This window comes from Palaemon carinicauda, chromosome 31, assembly GCF_036898095.1.
Source record: "Palaemon carinicauda isolate YSFRI2023 chromosome 31, ASM3689809v2, whole genome shotgun sequence".
NCBI classification, from domain to species: domain Eukaryota; kingdom Metazoa; phylum Arthropoda; class Malacostraca; order Decapoda; family Palaemonidae; genus Palaemon; species Palaemon carinicauda.
Genome location: NC_090755.1, coordinates 10,440,065 through 10,461,298, shown reverse-complemented (window position 1 = coordinate 10,461,298; position 21,234 = coordinate 10,440,065). Strand labels below are relative to the sequence as shown.

At 46.0% G+C, this 21,234-nt stretch overlaps 1 protein-coding gene across 5 annotated transcripts in view; it reads left to right on the top strand.

Moving 5' to 3' along the window:
• Positions 1-21,234, top strand: part of LOC137624266 (piggyBac transposable element-derived protein 3-like) — a 153,445-nt gene that overhangs the window by 22,568 nt on the left and 109,643 nt on the right. For 3 of the 5 annotated variants that reach the window (XR_011040701.1, XR_011040703.1, XR_011040702.1), the window contains exon 4: positions 19,503-21,147. The exons of the other annotated variants lie outside the window; for them this stretch is intronic. The gene's annotated coding sequence lies outside the window, so the exon portion shown is untranslated. The remainder of the gene's footprint in view (positions 1-19,502; positions 21,148-21,234) is intronic. 5 annotated transcript variants of the gene reach the window in all.

The following is a 21,234-nucleotide window of genomic DNA, read 5'->3' as shown; positions in this document are numbered from 1 at the left end:
AGCCGCAAAACGTGCAAGAAAGAGTCCTGTGTGGGACTTCATGGAACAGGATTCCCCCACCACCGTTAAGTGTTTGATATGTAAGCAAACGTTAGCTTACAATAGAACTACAAGTTCTATGATGAAGCATATTCAGTCGAAGCACTTTACAATATGCAGAACAGAAAGAAAATAATTCACCTGTTTCACCTGCAACATTGTCTCAATCGCAAGCCACATCAAGCCACTTTGCCCAGCAAACTCTGCCTGATGTATTTGCTAAAAAAGATGGCTATAAGGAAGGAGGTTTGAAAAAGCAACAACTTGATAAACTGCTCATTAAATTGATTGCAACTGACTTGCAGCCAATATCCATTGTCGAAGACAAAGGATTCAAAAATTTTGTTCATGGTCTAGATCCTCGGTATGTTATGCCTAGCCGGAGGGATCTGACTAGAAAATATTTGCCTGCAGTGTATGATGAAGCTGTGAAACAAGTTCAGGGTGAGCTAAGAGAAACACCACATGTATCGCTCACAACAGAGCTATGGACTTCAAGGCAAACTAGGGGCTTTATCACCGTGACTGCTCATTACATTAACTCAGAATGGAATTTAAAATCAGCTGTATTAGAAATGGCTCGTTTGAAAGTGGATCACACAGCAGAAAATATTGCTGATGAACTAAAACGCATTTGCACTCGATGGGAAATTCTTGATAAAGTATGCTGCATTATTACTGATAATGCAGCAAATATTGTGGCAGCAGTAACAAAATACATGCAAATAAAACAACAGCCATGTTTTGCGCATACACTGAATCTCGTTGTGCAAGATTCAATAAAAAACACAAATGAAATAAAGCTGTCACAAGAAAAAATTAAGCGCATAGTGTCCTTTTTTCACCACAGCGTGAAGGCAACCGACAAACTAAGTAAAATTCAAAACCAAAATGGAGTGGAAAGGAAAAAGTTAATAATGGATGTTGACACCAGGTGGAACTCGACGTTTTATATGATGGAAAGATTTCTCGAACAGCATGAAGCCATTACCACCACTTTGTGTTTGTTAGGGAAAAGCAACATGTGCCTTAGTAGTGAGGAACTGGAAGTTGTAAAAGGTGCAGTGTTGCTACTGGGACCGTTTGAAGAGGCAACGAGAGAAATGTCCACAGAAAATTTCACATCCTTGTCAAAGGTTATTCCAATTACGAGGGCACTTCAGCAGTGCATAAACTCAAATGCTCACATGAGCACAGGTTTTGGCACTGAACTGCAAAAACAGTTGCAAAAAAGATTTGCAACAGTGGAAAAGGTGTTCCAGCTGGGAGCAGCAACGTTGCTAGACGTGAGGTTTAAAAAAGTGTCTTTTGTTGACATGGGAAATGTGAAGGTGACTGAAGAGAGAATTATGAATTTAATGCGCAGTGAATATTCTCAAGAGGAGATAAACGAGTCTGTGCCAGTACCTCATGTATCCCAGTCGTCAGAGACAGAGAGCCACATAAATGAAGTGCAGGCTAAACGGGGATCACTCTGGCAATGCTTTGATGCTAAAGTGGAAACAACTATGAAGTCACAACGATTGACAAGCATAGGGCCTCACATTGAATTGAGGAGGTACCTCGAGGAACCAATAATTCCCCGGGATGAGGACCCATTGAAATGGTGGAAAATGCATAGTGTACTTTTTCCAAAGCTGCATGCCTTAGCTAAAAAGTTTCTATGCATTCCAGCTACTTCTGTACATTCTGAAAGACTTTTTTCGAAAGCAGGGGAACTATTTTCACACAGACGTAGTGCATTGAGTGATAAAAATATCAACATGATATTGTTTTTGAATAAAAACATGTAAATAATCCCTATCTGAAGCTTTATTTAAATTATTACCGTTACTAATATGTCATACTGCTAGTTTGATCCATCTCTAATATTTGTGATACTGCTTTATTGATTGATGTAGGAACCATGTGATATTGGAAATGTTTATCATTACTGTCACTATAATATGTGATACTGATCCCTCATCATTACTGTAACTATAATATGTGATACTGATCCCTCATCATTACTGTAACTATAATACGTGATACTGATCCCTCATCATTACTGTAACTATAATATGTGATACTGATCCCTCATCATTACTCATACATGTGCTATATATTGCTTTATTGGTTGGTGTAGGTAACGTGATATTGAAAATATATATTACTGTAATGTGTTACTGAGCTTTCACCATTACTACATGTGATATTGGTTAACTGGTCGATTTATGTACCAAATGTGATACTGAAAAATATTTATTATGTATTGTCATATCATATTGGAAATGTTTGTCATTACTGTAATGTGATATTCAAATATTTACAGCAAGGAAAAAGAAACGGCGGACCTTGAAAATAAACATGTATAAAGTAAAAGTGAAAGCTTAAAAAGAGAGGAAGATGTATAAAAGAGAAAGGAGAATAAAATGAAGGAGGATATATAAAAGAGAGAGTAAACAAAAACATAATAAGGGAGTGTCAAATGAAATAGATTAATAAAGAAAATTTCTGAGGTGAATGAAAATGAGTGTAAACAATTGTAATTGAAATTAAACTTACAATCAATCTTTGAAACATATAGTAGAATAATTGATCATATGTTAATAAGACTAACACTAAAGAAGGAAATAAGTATAGCATTTATAATGAAAAAAAAAAAACCAAGGAATAGGATATATGATTCGAGACAAACTGCCAAAACTAAAAGCCATAGGGCAAGGTCATAGATTAAGAGGATAAGATGGCCCAGATAAAGCACACACAGCCTAAAGCAATGTTCTCCCGTATGAAAATAGCCGACAATATGTTAATCTGTTTAAACTCCTCCCTACCACTCGATTTTGGATTGACTTTATAGTCTTGTTTGGTTGGACAGTGAACACCTGCATGTAATTATCCTGGAATGCGGGCCCTATGTCTCTCTTGAGCGGCTTAGGAAGCGCCCGAGTGACTCGGAGAATATTTCTTTCCTCCAAGACCTCCCCCCCCCACCCTCCGAGTCCCTTGTTTGTTTGTCTTAGGTGCAGCTGCACCCAGGGAGTCAACTCCATCGACGGCGTCGAACCTCTCGCCACTACATACTACAGAATGACGTTGGGAGGGGAGTCGACTTCAGAATCGATTCTTGCGAGTCCACCCTCTCCAAGAGTCTATTTTGTCGAGTCCAAAATTTGCGATTTTTGCCCAGCCCTAATCACACTACTCCATCTACAACTGCCTGACTTTAATTGATAAAGCCTGGCAAGGAGTCACCAGGAGAACCCTCAATTCTGCCTGGAAGAAACTGTGGCCCGACACCGTTGCAGAACGGGATTTCGAGGGGTTCGAACCCAACCAGGAGGAAGCAGTTGACGAGGATATTGTGTCCTTGGGCAAGGCAATGGGGCTGGAGATGGACACGGATGACATCGACGACCTCCTGCAGGAGCATAAGGAGGAGCTGAAGGACCTGCACGAGCAGCAGCAAAATCTCATCTGAGAAGGAGGGAGGCACTGCACAATCACTGTCTTCGAGTGAGATAAAAGATTTTTTAAAGAAGTGGGAAGACGTGAAAAGTTTTCTTGAAAATGTCCCGAATAAGGCTGAAACAGACTGTGCAATAAATTTATTCGTCGATAATTTGGTGGGTCACTTCTATAAAATTTTAAAGAACAGACAAAAGCAGGTGTCTATTGAAAAATATCTTGTGAAGGGGGAGAAAAGGACTGTGAAAGACGACGACCAAGAGTCTCGCAAACGCAAAACCAGTGTTAGTGAACGCCATTCTCGCGAGAGAACTCCAGTCAACGTTCCTGAAGTTCTCATGGAGGGAGATTCTCCCTCCAAGCAGTAACCCCCTCCTCCTCCTTCCCCTCCTCTCGTCTCCATCAAGCCAGCAGCGACACTCCTCTAAGGTAAAGTTCAGGTTTACTGTGCATGCATATCCATATTTTCAATATTAAACTTAGCCGGTGATTATATAAGCTGCAACTCTGTTGCTCGACAGAAAACTCTACGTTAAAAATCCGCCAGCGATCGCAATGCAGGTAGGGGGTGTACTTCAACAGCGCCATCTGTCGTGCAGGTACTCAGTACTCATTGTAAACAAAGAACTCAATTTTCTCTCTGTCGGGCTACCGGCAAGACCTACTAATTCGCTGTTACTAACTGGATTTGTTTTCACAACTATTTGGTGAAGTACACTATTCTAGTTTTGAGCTTTCGCTATGCAGGTGTTTTATCTTCATCTCAAAACTTGAACTCGTTTTGGATAGATTTAATTATGGTGACAAAGAGAGTATGGACTCTCTTTCACTTTTAAATGGCCGACCCTTCCCTTAGACGGAAGTGTGTTTAGGTTTTTAGTAATTTTGCTTAACACGTTATAGATCTATATATTTTATATCTCTCCGCCTTTATTAGGCCTCTTCGATTAACTTTCCATTTATTAGAAACCTAAATAAATTTTTATGTTTTGTTTATATGCGACCTTTCCTGATAGTAGGCGGTCCTAACTTGGAACCGAAGTTAATCAACGTTGAGCCCGTTATATCGTATTTAGCCTTTAAAGAATTTAAAACTTTTTAAATTTAATGTTTTATGAAAGAATTTCTTTGATAGTCTTCGTACTGTTTTCAAAGATGAACTAACGTTTAGTTTTTTAGACTATGCAGTTGTTGACGTTCAGGACGTTCAACATGCGCTCTATCGTTACGATAGAGAGAGAGTGTATCACGGTTTCACTTTGCAGTAAGAGTAATCGATTCTGACGTTTTGTTCATTCTTTCTTAGCTTAAATGTTTTAAATTCTAAATTAAAGGAACTTTTTATTTGGAAAACCTTTCAGTTTTTTCCTTTAGTCAAATAACATTTTTTTTTGACGATATATAATTGGGCTCTTCTCTTAGGTGCGAAATCAAGAGAGAAAGAGAGAGAGAGATAGAGACGGAGGGAGAGAGAGGAGAGAAAACGTTCCGTTCAAGCGGGTAACGTTGTTCTCGTGTTACTCTCGTCCCTAGTCTCTGTACGGGGAGGAAGGTAAAACGTTTCTAGGGTTTTATTCTTGTCCCCAGGCTATGTGCGGTGAGAGATTGTAAACGTAGTTTATTTGAACTAGTGTTTAGTCTCTTTCCCAGCCACTGAATTTTTTATCTTTATATATGTTTTCTGTTTTTTGCTAGTATTAATGAGCTGCATTATACGACTGATTTCGCAATTACTACCTTTTAATGAAGGGTAGAATTGCGTGTTTCAGGTAGAAATCAGTAAAAGTTTCTATTTCAGTGAAATAAGTGCAAAACAGAAAATCGATAAAGTGATATGCGCAAAGTGTTACAGTGTTGCGTCCGAGGGTTCGTCTGTTCGTGCCTGTCGTTCACCTAGTCCGGGACCTCTTGCAAGCTCCCAAGCCCAGGGGAGAAGTAATGTCGAACGACTTATGGGTTCGAGAGGCCTTGATCAACGAACAGACGTTTTTCCCTCCGTGGTTTCGGGCGTATCTACCCAAGATCGCTCCACCCACACAAAGACGAGAGAGCCCATTTATTTCTCGTCTGCGGAAGAGGTTTCTCGTAAGAAACCATGGACCAAGGTCTCGCGGCTTATTAAGCGCAAGTCGGTCCCTTCCGCGCAAGTCCAACGGCCCTGTTGTAGCCACTGGGTCAGTTCGGACTCGCTGCAGTCTTCCGACGACTGCTCACCTCCTAAGAGAGGCAAAGCGGTACCGCATCAGGCAGTCACACCGTCTGTTGCCGCACCTGCTCTTGTAGACCCTAAGTGGTCTTTGCTGCAGACCATGCAGTCTCAGTTAACGTCATTGATGCAGGACTTTCGTGCGGAGAAGGTTGACACCAACCTCTAGCCTACAACCAACCATGGTTGTGCGTCCTGTGGACGCTGAGGCGACCTTCTGCCGCACTCCAGCTGAGAGAGTCCCGCCACCCATGCGTTCCAGTGTACCCTGCCAGCCGCATGTTGACGTTCAGCGACGCACGGAACCTTCCGTTGACGTTCGCGAGGTACAACAACAGTCTAAGTTGTTTTGTTTTGACGCGGTGCGTCAACCTCCGCATTCTAGAGTTGTTTTGACTGCTCAGTCTAGACAGTCAAAGCAGTCTCGAGTGGACACTGTACGTCCTCACGCACCTGTTGTGGTTGACAGTTCAGTAGTTGACAGTTCACAGACTGTCAAGCAGTTACATGACGTTGCCTTCTGGTCTGCTACTAATGCTCCAGTGAGAGACTCACTGAGGTATCCTAGCTTTTATCGGACAAGGTTCCTGTAGATGAGGAAGTTGCTGTTCTTCCTCCTACTGATATTCCCTTGAGGACTCTGTCAGATGGAGAGGAGCCTTAAGCTGCTTAGCTTCCTATGGACTTTAATTAAATCATGATGATTTTTTTTTAAGTATCTTCGTCCGGATCTTGTAACTGCTGCTCCTCGTTCGCCTAAACGTCAGAACTTACACTAGGCCTAGCTACTTCGAAGCCGTTGTTTTTAAGCTAGTGCTCTCTCGCTCTCCTAGAGAGCGTTACGTTGGCTAGGCGACTGGTTTTTGCACCAGGAGGAGTTTTTAGGGATACAGCCTTTGATTTCCCTTCTTTTAAACTGGCTTTTAGAGCGAGAGTCTGATATGACACGAGAGAAGTTTTCGGCTTGGGAGTTCATGCCTCTGCCCAGATAGACTTCTCAATTCTGGTAGACTCGCCCTGGAGCCTAGCCAGGAGACGCTCCAAGTTGTTTACAGGTCAACTTCTCAGCTTTTGTCAAGCCTTTGAAGTTTTGCTGTACTATTATGTCACACATAACAAGGCTTTCAAGGATGGTAAACGGTTCCGCCTCAGTCGCTAACCCCGTCTGTTGCCACACCTGCTCCCGTAGACCCTAAATGGGCTTTGCTGCAAGCCATGCAGTCCAAGCTTGCGTCCTTGATAGAGGACTTAAATGCGGAGAAGAACCTTCTGGCCAACAACCTTCCAACCGGTCGGTTGTGCGCCCTGTTGACGCTGAGGTAACCTACTCGCGTCTGCCAGTTGAGGTGGTTCCTCCTTCTGGCCAACAACCTTCCAACCGGTCGGTTGTGCGCCCTGTTGACGCTGAGGTAACCTACTCGCATCTGCCAGTTGAGGTGGTTCCTCCTTCTGGCCAACAACCTTCCAACCGGTCGGTTGTGCGCCCTGTTGACGCTGAGGTAACCTACTCGCGTCTGCCAGTTGAGGTGGTTCCTCCACCGATGCGACCCAGTGTGGGTTGCTAGTCGCACGTTGACGTTTAGCGACGCTCGGAGGTGGTTGTTGACATTCAGGACGTTCAACAACCAGCAGAGGTGACTTGTTGTGACACAGTGCGTCAACCTCAGCAACCCGGTAGGGTGTTGACTGCACAACCCAGACGGTCTAGACAGTTTCGGGTTGACGCTGTACTTCCTCGCGCACCCATGGTTGTTGACAGTTCACAGACTGTGCAGCAGTTCCATGATATTGCGTCCGGCTCCGTCGCATCCACCAGTGCGACCGGATTCAGCGAGTCAGACGTTGCCCACTCCGTTGCCGTTTCCTCATCAGTTTCGGATGAGGAACCCTCTGATGAGGACGTTGCTGAACAAGACGATCAGCCCCCAGCCCTGCTATCCATCCAGAAGATGCTGAAGAAGGAACGCTGCTCAGTCAGGCTGTGGATGAGTCTGGTAGGGACACTGTCATCCGTGGAACAATTTGTGTCACTAGGAAGACTACACCTCCGTCCTCTTCTATACCATCTAGCCTTTCACTGGAAAAAGGACAAGACGCTAGAAGCGGTCTCGATCCCGGTTTCCGGAAAGATAAAGTCTTGTCTGACTTGGTGAAAGGACTATATCAACCTTAGAGAGGGTCTTCCCCTGACTGTTCAGACTCCCAACCACGTTCTCTTCTCGGACGCATCGGACGTAGGCTGGGGTGCGACATTAGACGGTCGGGAATGCTCGGGATTATGGAACTCGAGTCAAAGGACAATGCATTTCAACTGCAAGGAGCTACTGGCAGTACGTCTGACCTGGAAAAGCTTCAGGTCTCTCCTTCAAGGCAAAGTGGTGGAGGTGAACTCGGACAACACCACGGCTTTAGCGTACATCTCCAAGCAAGGAGGGACCTACTCTCTGACGTTTTACGAGATCGCAAGGGACCTCCTCACCTGGTCAAAAGGTCTAGACATATCACTAGTAACGAGGTTCATCCAAGGCAACTTGAATGTCATGGCAGATTGTCTCAGTCGGAAGGGACAAATAATTCCAACAGAATGGACCCTCCACAAGGATGTATGCAAGAGACTTTGGGACACCTGGGGCCAGCCAACCATAGATCTCTTCGCAACCTCGATGACCAAGAGGCTCCCAATATTTTGCTCACCAATCCCGGACCCAGCAGCAGTTCATATAGATGCCTTTCTACTAGATTGGTCACATCTAGATCTATATGCATTCCCTCCGTTCAAGATTGTCAACAAGGTACTGCAGAAGTTCGCCTCTCACGAAGGGACAAGGTTGACGCTAGTTGCTTCCCTCTGGCCCGCGAGAGAATGGTTCACCGAGGTACTTCGATGGCTAGTAGACGTTCCCAGAACACTTCCCCTAAGGGTGGACCTTCTACGTCAGCCACGCGTAAAGAAGGTACACCAAGGCCTCCACGCTCTTCGTCTGACTGCCTTCAGAATATCGAAAGACTCTCGAGAGCTAGAGGCTTTTCGAAGGAGGCAGCCAGAGCGATTCCTAGAGCAAGGAGAACATCCACCCTTAGAGTCTACCAATCGAAGTGGGAAATCTTCCGAAACTGGTGCAAGTCAGTATCCGTATCCTCGACCAGTACCTCTGTAACTCATATAGCTGACTTCCTCTTATATCTGAGGAAAGAACGATCTCTTTCAGCTCCCACTATCAAGGGTTACAGAAGCATGTTGGCATCAGTCTTCCGTCACAGAGGCTTAGATCTTTCCAACAATAAAGATCTACAGGACCTCCTTAAGTCTTTTGAGACCACGAAGGAGCGTCGTTTGGTTACACCTGGTTGGAATTTAGACGTGGTACTAAGATTCCTTATGTCAGACAGGTTCGAACCGCTACAATCAGCCTCCCTGAAAGATCTCACCTTAAAGACTCTTTTCCTGGTATGCTTAGCCACAGCTAAAAGAGTCAGTGAGATTCATGCCTTCAGCAAGAACATCGGATTCTCATCCGAAACGGCTACATGTTCTACAACTTGGTTTTCTAGCCAAAAACGAGCTGCCTTCTCGGCCTTGGCCAATATCGTTCGATATTCCAAACTTATCGTATGGTTGGAAATGAACTAGAAAGAGTCTTATGTCCTGTAAGAGCTCTTAAGTTCTATTTAAAACGAACTAAACCTTTACGAGGCCCGTCTGAAGCTTTATGGTGTTCAGTTAAGAAACCATCTTTGCCTATGTCAAAGAATGCTTTATCCTATTTTATCAGACTGTTAATACGAGAAGCTCATTCCCATCTGAATGAGGAAGACCAAGCTTTGCTGAAGGTAAGGACACACGAAGTTAGAGCTGTCGCAACCTCCGTGGCCTTTAAACAAAATAGATCTCTGCAAAGTATAATCGACGCAACCTATTGGAAAAGCAAGTCAGTGTTCGCGTCTTTTTATCTTAAGAATGTCCAGTCTCTTTACGAGAACTGCTACACTCTGGGACCATTCGTAGCAACGAGTGCAGTAGTGGGTGAGGGCTCAACCACTACAATTCCCTAATTCCATAACCTTTTTAATCTTTCTCTTGAAATGTTTTATTATTGTTTTTGGGTTGTCCGGAAGGCTAAGAAGCCTTTCGCATCCTACTTGATTTGGCGGGTGGTCAAAGTCATTTCTTGAGAAGCGCCTAGATTAGAGGTTTTGATGAGGTCCTGTTGTATGGGTTGCAACCCTTGATACTTCAGATCCTAGGGGTCGCTCAGCATCCTAAGAGGATCGCGAGGCTCCGTAAGGAAGACGTACTTAAAAAGGCAGAGTAATTGTTCAAATCGACTTCCTTACCAGGTACTTATTTATTTTATGTTTGTTATTTTGAATAACTGCTAAAATGAAATAAAAGATCCTTAGCTCATAATAATGTAAACAATTATTGCTGGTCTCTACCCACCCCCCTGGGTTTGAATCAGCTTATATAATCACCGGCTAAGTTTAATATTGAAAAATGTTATTTTTATAATAAAATAAATTTTTGAATATACTTACCCGGTGATTATATATTAAAGGACCCTCCCTTCCTCCCCAATAGAGACCCAGTGGACCGAGGAGAAAATTGAGTTCTTTGTTTACAATGAGTACTGAGTACCTGCACGACAGATGGCGCTGTTGAAGTACACCCCCTACCTGCATTGCGATCGCTGGCGGATTTTTAACGTAGAGTTTTCTGTCGAGCAACAGAGTTGCAGCTTATATAATCACCGGGTAAGTATATTCAAAAATTTATTTTATTATAAAAATAACATTTTTCATCATTAAATGACTGCAATATTTTAATAATTTTGTGTAGAGTACTGTATGTGTAAGGAAAAATTTGTGAAAATTGGTTTGTTCCGTAACCAAAATACAAACCACGCTATTTACAAAGGGTTATTACTTTTAGCGTAGCTGAAATGGCGAGCCATTAGAATTTAACTAGGGTGTATTACCCCCGCGCTAGTTAGCGGGGGGGTAGGGGAGTGGTAGCTAGCTACCCCTCCTCCCCCTCACACACAGGTGAATACTCACTTTAACTTTTGGCTCGGACTGTGACAGACGTCTCTGTCTTGATCCTCGCTTGGCAGCCATTGTCTGTTTTGTCTTTACTTAATCGCTTACTTTTCTTTTACTCAATATATATGTAAACATGTTTTCATGTTTGTATATATATTTGAGTATAGAAATAAGTAAGTTTCCTTTTCAGATGTGTGTGTGTAGTGTACGATATCTACGTGGAGGCCTCGGCAGTTAGGCCACCACGGCGTATTTTATGGGTGGCGATCGAGTTTGACTTATGTCTTTCTCTCTCTCTCTCTCTCTCTCTTGAGGTCGTTCACCCTTTTACTACGTGTTACTACGCCCTTGTATCCTAGCTTCCTTTCCGTGTGGGGGGTTGCTACGCCGTACGTTTGTATCAATTAGTTATGAATCTAATTGTAGTTGTTTTTTGTTTTTCAGCTTGTAGAACGATTCCTTTCGGGGTTTTCGTTCTTTCTTTAGTGTTCATTCATTTTTAAATTACATAATTACATAGTTACATAATTATAATTGTTATAATTCTGTTTTGGTTACAGCTCTCCTTCCGCGAGTGTAAGTGGTTGTGAGGGCACGTGCCTGTTGTGTAATTCTTGTTCCTTTCCCTCGGGATTCCTCTTCGGAGCCTTCCCGGGGGAATGAATGTGTACTAATATTATTTGTTTTATTTTTTTACAGTTACCGATCTAGTTCGTTTCTGTAATATAGCAACGGTGTGAGCTGTCTGGTTGAGTCCTGGGGATTCGGCTGTTGTTGCCTCCCCCCTTGTATTTTCGTCAGGGGCGTGTCTCCTTCTACTGGTAGTACTCCCGTGTCGACGGACAGCTCTCCAGTTCCTTTTAGAACAGTCAGGAGGCTTGCCTCTTTGGGCGGATAACTTTCCTTTCGAGGGAAGTTTTTTCCTGTCCAGGCTTGAGTTTTTTCCCTTTTGGGGGTTCTTCTCTTGCCTTTTTTTCGTGCGACTATGCTCTTGGTGCTGAGCGGTCGCACCTGCAGTTTCGCTCAAGGGGCTGGGCAACTGCAGGAGCTCCTCTTCAGAGGATTGCTCCTTTTAGGTCACTGGCTGACCAGTCTCTTCCACGAAGTGTTTCTCTTTCGTTCGCGAGAGAGTACACTCATAGAGACTCCTCTTCGAAGGTTTCTTCTGTTGCTGTTGCTGTTGGCCTCCCTCGCCGTAAGGCCCTCCGTCCGCCTCGTCGTAAGGGCCTCTCATCTCCCTATAAGGGTGCTTGAGGCGCCCTTTTGGATCTCCGTTTGCAGCCTACAACTCCTTTTTCTCGATCTTCCGCCTTGTTGCAGATGGACAGCAGTCTGATCTCGTCTTCCAACGGGCAACGGTCTTCCCGACGGACAGCGGTCTTCCGACGGACATCAGTCTCCCGGCGGACAACGATCCCTTCGGGGCAAAGGGTTGCCCCCACGGTGGTTCTTCCCTTGCGTGTCAGGGTTTCCCTGCGCGCCCTTCTGCTCATCAGCGCGCTCCTGTTCGTAAGCGCTTTCAAGATGATCTTCCCTGCGGTTCCTGTTACGTGCCCTGTGCGCCCATGTTCGCCCTCGCGATCTAGAACTTCGGTTCAGGTCGGGGTCAAGGACTCTTCTTCTTTGCGCAGGCTTCCACGCGTAGCCTTCTGCTCGTCAGCGATCATCAGCTCGCCAGCTATCATCAGCTCGCCAGCGATCTCCGGATCGCCCACGTGTGTTACAACTGGCACGCCAACGTTCTCCAACACTTCTGAAGGAACATGGTTCGCCAGCTACTAGCTCACCTGCGCATACTGATCGCCATCGCACGACCCTCAACTGCGGATGCTGATCGCCATCGCGCGACCCTCAACTGCGGATGCTGATCGCTTACGCATGCTGCTCCTCATCGCACAACCCTGAACGATCGCCCTCCTGCGGATGCTGATCACCATCGCACCCTTTCACGCGATCATTCACCTGCGCATGCTGCTCGCCATCGCACAACCCTGCACGATCGCCCGCTTACGCATGCTGCTCCTCATCGCACAACCCTGAACGATCGCCCTCCTGCGGATGCTGATCACCATCGCACCCTTTCACGCGATCATTCACCTGCGCATGCTGCTCGCCATCGCACAACCCTGCACGATTGCCCGCTTACGCATGCTGCTCCTCATCGCACAACCCTGAACGATCGCCCTCCTGCGGATGCTGAGCACCATCGCACCCTTTCACGCGATCATTCACCTGCGCATGCTGCTCGCCATCGCACAACCCTGCACGATTGCCCGCTTTCGCATGCTGCTCCTCATCGCACAACCCTGAACGCTCGCCCTCTTGCGGATGCTGATCACCATCGCACCCTATCACGCGATCATTCACCTACACATGCTGCTCGCCATCGCTTACCATCACGCGGTCATTATCGCCAGCGATCTTCTTCACCTACGCGGCAGCACGATCCCTCGACGTCACTCCATCGCTTGCGTTCGTCGCCTCGGACACGTGTTCATTTACCTGCCCACCCTCACGCCCACTCGCCTGCGCGCCCGCGCGATCGCTCGCCTGCGCGCCCGCGCGACCATTCGCCTTTGAGTGACCATTCGCCTTTGCGCGACCATAGTTCACGGCGAATCCCACAGCCGGTGGTAGCAGCAGGGACGCGTGCTTCTAGATGGCACTCGGGATCACCTCCATCCAAGCACAGGTTGGTAGTGCAGGACGAAGACAGGTCAGTACAGCATTCTTCCCCACCTTCTTTTCAGGCAGGTACTGTCGTGCCCACTCCAAAGGATCGCCCGATCCCTTTCACCTTAGCGAGGATTTCGGACTCTGTGTCCTTGGAGCAGCAGACATGGTTTGGTCCGCTGGCACGGGCGTTAATGAGGGTTATGAAACCAGAACTCGCCGGCCAGGGTAACAAACCAGCGGCTGTCTCTCCTACGCTGAAGAGAAAGAGAGGAGTGGACTTCGTGGTGACTTCCCCCAGGGCGAAGTTGGTTCCCAAGAGGTCGGTCACGAGGGTCCCCTCTCCTGCACGAGTACTCTCTCCTTCTCCCGCCCTGGAAGGATTTTTGGCGGGGGGGCTTTCCGTTCAAGATTTCTCCATCGGACAAGGGGTGACTGCTTACCTCTTCCTCTGGGAGCTTACCAGGTTCTTTCCCTCCTCGGTTACGGCCCGAGATTTGGTTCAATGAAGCTACAGGAAGATCAAGGGTACTTTCCTCCTCTCGAGCTCAGGCACCTTGGCCTTTCATCGTTAAGTATCTACTTGCGGACAAGCTCGATGTTGTACCATCTGGACGCGCTGACTGAAGGCTTCCTTCGGGTGTCTCATCTGTGGAGGTCGACGACCTCAGACACCCTTCCATCCTTGAGAAGAGTTTTGTCTGTGCCCAAGGACAGAGACTTAGACAGCTGCTGTGCGGAGTAAATCGACTTCCGGTTTCACTCCTCCAAGGCGCTTTCTTCCAGACTCTGCAGGGCTCCAGTGCCCTTTTCTTTCAACCACGTCGGCCTAAGTTATCGGCTACGACAACTGGGACAAGGTGTCCAATTGCAGTTTCCTCCTGTCAGGAACAGATGGCACGGGAGACTTCCCCGGGGGGGCATAGTCCTAAAAGGAGTTCACGAACTCTAGGATTGCAGGTTTTTTCGCTGGGAGGATGCTTAAGGTTACTCATCCGAATGACAGCTTCCCGATGCCCATTCCCGCACAATCTCTGTGAGTAGCCAAGGATATCGCGCCTGCCGTCTCTGTCAGCGAATTCAGTGTCTCTGAACCTCTATGTCATAGCGTCAGCAGAGTTGCCCGGTTGGGCAGAATGATCCATACCTTAGGCGAAGGTCTTCCTTAGGATCATCGACTGCTTCACCCCCGGCCCCCTCAGTCGATCCTTTCTTGTAAGGAAGGATCTGAGAGGGGATGTCCATAGTCGACCTCTCAGCCCTGATCAAGTTTGTCGAACAAACTTCGGCCAGTGTAGACCAGCAGAATCGATCAGACTGGTAACGAGGCGACAGGACTCCTTTAACCCTGGATCGGAAGGACGGGTACTTTCAGTTTCCATTCCATCCATCTTCCAGGGTGCTCGTCGAATTCAGCCTAGACTGCAAGTTTTCCTGCTTATGATGCAGTGTGGCTATCCCGCCGTGGCATAGCAGGTTTGTTTCCCCCAGAGAACTCTCCCTGCCTTCCTCTTAGCCGCTCAGGTGCAGGCTTCCGCCTCCTCTGCTGTTTGGAGGGCTGGTCAACTCTGGAAGGCTCGGGTTTCGACCTTCTTCAGCGCCGGGACAAGCTTCCGGATGCTGACCATGAGTGTGGGCTCATGGTATTTTGCTTGGAGCCTTCTCTGCCTCAACATCTGGAGTATCTGGCCATGATATTGAGTCAACCGCCTTACCACATAGGAAACCCCGCTTCTCGTCCGTCCAGCGAGGTTAAGCAACGTCGGTACTTGGATGGGTGACCACCTGGGGACGCCAGATTCTGTTACCACATCCTCCGAGCCTTCCTTTCGGTTGACTGTGGCAAGACTGAGGAGAGTCGCAGTACCTGTTCTCAGTCAAGCAGAGCTTTCAGCCCTACCTTGGAACGTTTCCTAGTTCTTCTTTCCTCATTGACCCGTCTATAGTCCGAACGGTCGCCTCAGGATAAGTTCCATGTGGGGTGATCCAAGTTCCGGTGGCTTCAGGCAATGTTTAACCGGACTCCCTGGCCCTATGGGACCAGCGGAACTATTAAACCTGCAATGGGTGTTGACCTATGGAGCCTCTTGATGGTAGTGGATATTCTCGTCCTTTCCCCACATTTTTGATGCGGTTCTCGGACTTGTCAAAGGAAAGGGGGGGGGGGGCATGTTCCGGTCCAGGCCTATGGTCAAGACCTGAAGGATACCTCTCCATCATTCAGGCAGGCTTAAGGCCCTTAGTCTGGCCCCTCTTCAGATCCTACAGCTCCTGCCAAGTCGCCCCGTTGCGCGTCGACTTCATTCTAACCAGCAGGGGACGCATTTTCACACCTTCACATCTTGCAGTAGAGATACCGGGATGATTGAGATTCTCTCAATTCCACCATCGGCTCTCTCATTCCAGGCGGGGGAATGTTTCTCTCAGACTATCCGAGCAGAGCCTCATAGAGAGAGTGTACCTAGGGGTCTTTGACCTTGGGTAACCAGCAAGTGCTGGTCTGGGGGACCTGATCGCGACACCTTGGAACCTCAAGCTTCCACTAGTCTTCCCCCCAGTCTCAGACCCCGAGACTCTGGCAAGATGCATTCCGGTGATGGTGGGACAAATTCGACGCCTGCGTCTTCCCTCCTTTTTGTCTGCGGACAATGGGTCTCAACAAAACCAGGTTGTCTGTCAACCTCTCAATGGGAGAGCTCCACTCGGACTATGCGCAGAACGGTTTCTGGACCCTCTGCTTCCCCTGACGGAACTCCCGGGAGAGCTTCTACCACGGCGCAGACTACTCAAGCAACCACACTGCGACATCTCTCCCGAACCGGGGTGTCGCTTCGGCTTCATGCCTGGAGACACTACGCTTCCTCCTCTAGAAGAGACAACCCGCTACAGTCGCGGTACGGAGGTCGCGTCATCTGCGATAGTCATCCACAGGGGTCTCCCAGGCAAAGTGAAGAGTCTAAGGTGGTGGGTGCCGTGGGAGATATACCTCTTCCCGTGAGGCCTCTTCTCCAGCAATAACGGTCTTATTGCCTTTCGGCGGGAGGAAACTCCTTTCCGCTCTCGGCAATGAAGCCTGTCGCTCAGCCTTTCCCTGACCTTCAGGCTTAAAGGAATAACTTTTTCCTGCCCGCTGGATCTATCCTCGCTCATGCGAAGCTACGATCGTCCCTGCCCTAGTCGGAGGAAGACCTCCAACTTGGAGCATGGCTCGGATTTTTAGTCCTTTAAGAGATCTTCTCAAGACCCTTTTACGACAGGCCTCGGATTGTATTCCGCCTTGGGTCTTCTGCTCACTCTGGCCACGGCCAGTGTGTAAGCAATCTTCTTGGTCTCTTACTACTCCCCCCTTTCTAAGGAAGAGGGGAAGGCAACATTCAGGCTCGCTCCTGAGTTGTTGGCTAGACTCAGAATCTGAGGGTCCCGACCCTTCGGTCCGATTCATTCAAGATTTCGAGTCTCCATTCTGTGTCTGATGTCCCAAGACCTTCTCTTTCTTGCCAGTAAGGAATCGAGAGGTTAGCGCTGGGAACAGCTGCAGTTTGGCCTCAGTTGCAGCGGATTTGGGAACACAAGGAGGACATGGGGGGAGAGTCACCAGTATACCTCTTCAGCCCGGACTCAAGGACATTCATCTCGACCTGTCTTCAGACCCTCCCCCGTCACGTCGCCCTACAGCACGATGTTGGATACATCGCAACGTCCCTCGCCTTCGAGTAATACTACTCTGTGACGCAGGTGCTACAAGCTGGAGTCTGGAAGCGTCTGATGACCTTCGCAGCCCGCTTCCTGCAGGGCGTGACCCACAGGAGTCTCGATACGTTTTCTATCGCTCTGTGGTGGCTACACAACAGCTGGTCTAACCTCAGGCTCCTTTTTGGACAGGTAGCAGAAGGTTGAGGGCATTGTTATCAGGTTTTAGTCTGCATGAACGAAAGAAGTATGTCTGGCCCTTACTTCTTTCTTCATCATCCCCTCTACGGGGAAGCAGCATCCTGGTCTCTGCATAGCTGACCTCGAACCTCTGCAGGTAAACCATGCTTCCTTGTGTTCCGAGTATTGAGTCAATACTGTCGCGTCCCCCATACCCTGACGAGGTGGTATCGGGAACGTCCTAACCCAGAGTTCCTTCTGGAACTCCAGGTCAACTGCCTAGGACGGGTCACACTTCTTTCTTCACACACAAGCTTACGTAGGCCACATGGTTTCTTGCGGAGCAAGGAACTTGTGAGGTGCAGGGACTCCTTTTCTCGAGTGCGACTCACTCGGATTCTGAGTCCCCGGGTAAAGCCAAAGCCAGTATGGCTGGGGACTTTCCACCCTTCCTAAGGGATAAGTCACCCTTTGTAAATAGCGTGGTTTGTATTTCGGTTACGGAACAAATGACATTCGAAGATAATTTGTATTTTTCCTAACCATACAAACCTTAGCTATTTACACATATTTGCCCGCCAGCCCTGTCCCCCAAGACAAGTCCTACCTCTAAGTGAAAGTGAGTATTCACCTGTGTGTGAGGTGGAGGAGGGGTAGCTAGCTACCACTCCCCTACCCCCCCGCTAACTAGCGCGGGGGTAATACACCCTCGTTAAATTCTAATGGCTCGCCATTTCAGCTACGCTAAAAGTAATAACCCTTTGTAAATAGCTAAGGTTTGTATGGTTAGGAAAAATACAAATTATCTTCGAATTTGTCATTTTTGTAGATGGGTTGAACTAATTATTTCGATTTTATAAAATTTTTATGGGGAAATTCGTTTCGCGAAAGGAATTTTTCTGTTTACGAGTTCGCATTAGGAACGAATTAAATTCGTAAACCGAGGTTAAATCTATGTTCCAAGAGTTTAAAGCCATCTGTTATTATTCGCGTGTCGACACTATTTGTTGGCTGCGCAATATGTAGCAGTTCTCTTAAGTATTTTTAACATATAAATAGTTTTTTGATAGTAATAGTATAAAACAGTGCATGATGGAAAGTCCTCATTAAAAATAAAGTTAGCAATAAAATCTGCCGTAACTAGAATATCAAGTTAATAATGAACACTTCAATTACATTTTGAAGAACTGAGACAGACTGAAAAGTGTTTTGGTGGTGAATTGCTCTTCAAGATGAACTTGATGCAGTCGATCATTGTATCTTATCCAACATATCTATTCCATCAATTATTAACCCCTTTTAACCCCAGTGCCCGTACCGGTACGTTCTACAAAACTCAACCTTAAACCCCCATGCCCGTACTGGTAAATTCTATTTATTTGTAAATAGTCGTTCATGACGGGCATAGTATTTGAAATAGCTACGTGAATATCGTTTTGTTGTTCCTTTGACTTCTTGTCTTCAACGTAATATGAATAAAAAGTTGCATTGGGCCCCACAGCGGTCCTAATGGACCTACAAAGTTTTTGTGAAGAGTCAGTGATATTTTATGTGCAATAGTTTTAGGTTTCATGGCAATTTACACAAATAATTATGGAAAATGGATCCTTGATGCTTGTTTCATATCTTGGGCTTGCGATAACCCTTTGTAACCTATGTAAAAAAAAAAAGTTCCCCTTGGCTCCCCTGGTGCAGTAATGGCCCTTTAAATTTTATGTAAAAATTTGGCTGATATTTTTTATACATTAGTTTTATGATTTATAGTCATTTTCATAAATAATAATGTAAATAGCAGAGTTGTTATCTTATCAGTGTTCTTTCTACACCTTACTGTTATGGTAAAACCCTATTCTAACATGAATAAATAATTTCCCTGTGGCCGTAATGCATATGTAAAATATCAGCTGATGTGTTTTTTATGCATTATTTTTCTTTTATAGTTCTTTATGCAAATGATAATTGCTATGGTTTTGCGTTTTGTTAGATTTATGTCCGTGGACGACATAGTAGGCGCTGTAAGTGTATGTGGCATACGTGCTCCGGGTGGAGCGTAATACCACCTTTAAATTAAGAGTCAATTTTCGTGATGCATGATTTAAAGGTGCCAGAGCAGATGATTTGAATTCCCATACTTTTTTATGCTTACAATAATTTTTGTATTTGTTGATAAATTCTGCTGAATCTTTCATTATATTTTCATATATCTTCTTTTTTTTCTGTGAAGGCATTTGTTGGAAAAAATGCCGAAAGGTCAAGTTGGGTCAATGTTTAGTCCCCCAACTTCTACCGTCATTAGAGGTGCTGGACAACAAAGTAATTTTCGTAGTGAACATTCATTGTCGCGACGGCGCTCAGCTAGGAAAGCCCTTTCAATATTGGCTATGAATGAAACATGGCTAGACTCTGATGATGAGTTATGTGAAACAGCTGATAGCATCGGTGAATTAGCTGTTGGTTATAGTGAGAGGAAAGAAAAGGAAGGAGTTGAAAGTGAGAGTAGTGATAGTGAATGGGGAGATGATGGAGAGTGGGATACTATAGAATCTAGTGATGATGAATTATTAGAAGAAATAGCAAGAGATAGTGAGTCTCATACGGATACTAGCAGCTTTGAGAGTGGAACTGATTATTCTAGTACTTCTGGTAGAAGGGCCACCAGTAGAGCTAGAAGTAGAAGACTTCAATGCAGAGTTCGAAGCAGGTCAAAGAATGGCGGTCGACCAAGGAGAAGGCGGTCTTGGAGTTTGTCTTCCTCTCGTTCCCGTTCTCCCAGGTCGGATGTTGGGGGAGAGGGAGACGGAGATGGGAATGAAGGATGGTCCAGAGATCCTACGCCACCAACTGCTATACCATTCACGGGTCAACCAGGAATGACGTGTCCCATCCCTACGACTCCTTTAGGATTCTTCCAGCTATTTGTTTCCTTTGAGCTTCTTTTTTACCTCATGGAGGAAACAAATTCGTATGCTGATTTTAGGATAAATGACATGTTGAAGACACACAACTATAATTGGACACCTTGTAGTGTAAAGGACATAGCCCAGTACCTTGGCATAGTCATGTGGATGGGGATAATAAAGTTTCCTGAAGTGAAAATGTATTGGGCACGAGGCAAGCCTTACTCTATGCCTGCTTTTCCGATGACTATGTCAAGGCGAAAGTTTGAAATAATCGGAAAATATTTCCATTTTTTCAATCGGAGAGCCTTACCTAGGGACGGAACAGACAAGCTTCTGTTGATTCGTCCTGTAATGGAGTATATCCTTGAGAAATGTAGGACGTTGTATACTCCCCAGAAGAACCTCTCGTTGTATACGCCCCAGAAGAACCTCTCCTTGGATGAAGGAATGCTGAGGTGGAAAGGAGGACTCAACATCAGAAAATATAATATAAAAAAACCCACCAAATATGACTTAAAATTTTATTTCCTTTGCGAAAGCAAATCAGGATATGTCCTTTCTTTCGATATATACAGAGGCATTTATTCAGCCCTGCGAGATGCCATATTCAACGTGATGGGGCAACTCTTGGATCAGGGGCATCACATTTATATTGACGACTATTTTAACTCAGTGGCCCTGGCGGAAGAACTTTATAGTCGTGGCACTCATGTGAGTGGCACGCTTCGTGTCACTCGCGGGGGTGCTCCTATGGTTCTCCGAGACTGTTACCAGTACAAGACGTTGCCCCGAGGTGGTATGGACTGGCGGAGGAAAGAAAACACTTTTGTGATATGCTGGCAAGACATAAAGTGTATCACTTTCATTACGACAGCTGATAATGCTTCAACAGAGTCGTTTATGCATAATCGAAGGATCAAGAAAGGAGGACGTTATATGTCGGAGGAGCATCACCGGCAGAGACCTAAGGTATATATAATAAAGTTAGAAAGAGAGAGAGTATATATATATATATATATATATATATATATATATATATATATATATATATATATA